This window comes from Etheostoma spectabile, chromosome 13 (genome assembly GCF_008692095.1).
Source record: "Etheostoma spectabile isolate EspeVRDwgs_2016 chromosome 13, UIUC_Espe_1.0, whole genome shotgun sequence".
Taxonomy (NCBI): domain Eukaryota; kingdom Metazoa; phylum Chordata; class Actinopteri; order Perciformes; family Percidae; genus Etheostoma; species Etheostoma spectabile.
The window spans coordinates 26,666,486-26,667,076 of record NC_045745.1 but is presented as its reverse complement, the minus strand read 5'-3'; positions in this window follow the sequence as shown (position 1 = coordinate 26,667,076).

The following is a 591-nucleotide window of genomic DNA, read 5'->3' as shown; positions in this document are numbered from 1 at the left end:
CAAATACAGGTTTGCCCCTCATACTTAACAATATATAGCTGTATTAATAAAAAATTAAAACTGTATACAAATGTCAGAAGTGTGGACCGGCGCTGTGTGGCCAGGCGCGGAGTAAGAGGAGAGAACCCACACAGGCACGGCTTTACAGACGAAATGGGTCATGTAACGCAAAATTAAACCATATCCATATAAACAGCATTGCAGCGGATGCGAGGACATTAGCACCGGTGCGTCCTAGAGGAGCTAACAGCTAACAGACGCTACTAGCACCGACTAGCATTGGTCACCGCTGTTGTCTGAAAAACAACAGACGGGACAAAATGTTGCATTTACTGGTAAACTGGTAAACCTTGAGACCGACGTATGACCGACTGCTATCTGTTGAGTTTTCCTGCCGTTACTCTGTCCTCTGTGACGGTCTACATCTAGAGACTAAGCTGCGCGGTGCAGGGAACAACTCTGACTGGCACATGATTAGACGGTAGTCGCGGTGGATGGGCTATGCAAAAAACCCGGAGCGTTCTATGAAATGACGCTTCAAAAAAAAGACTCGCTCTACACACAAATTTGATCGTGGGAAGTCAAAATTGT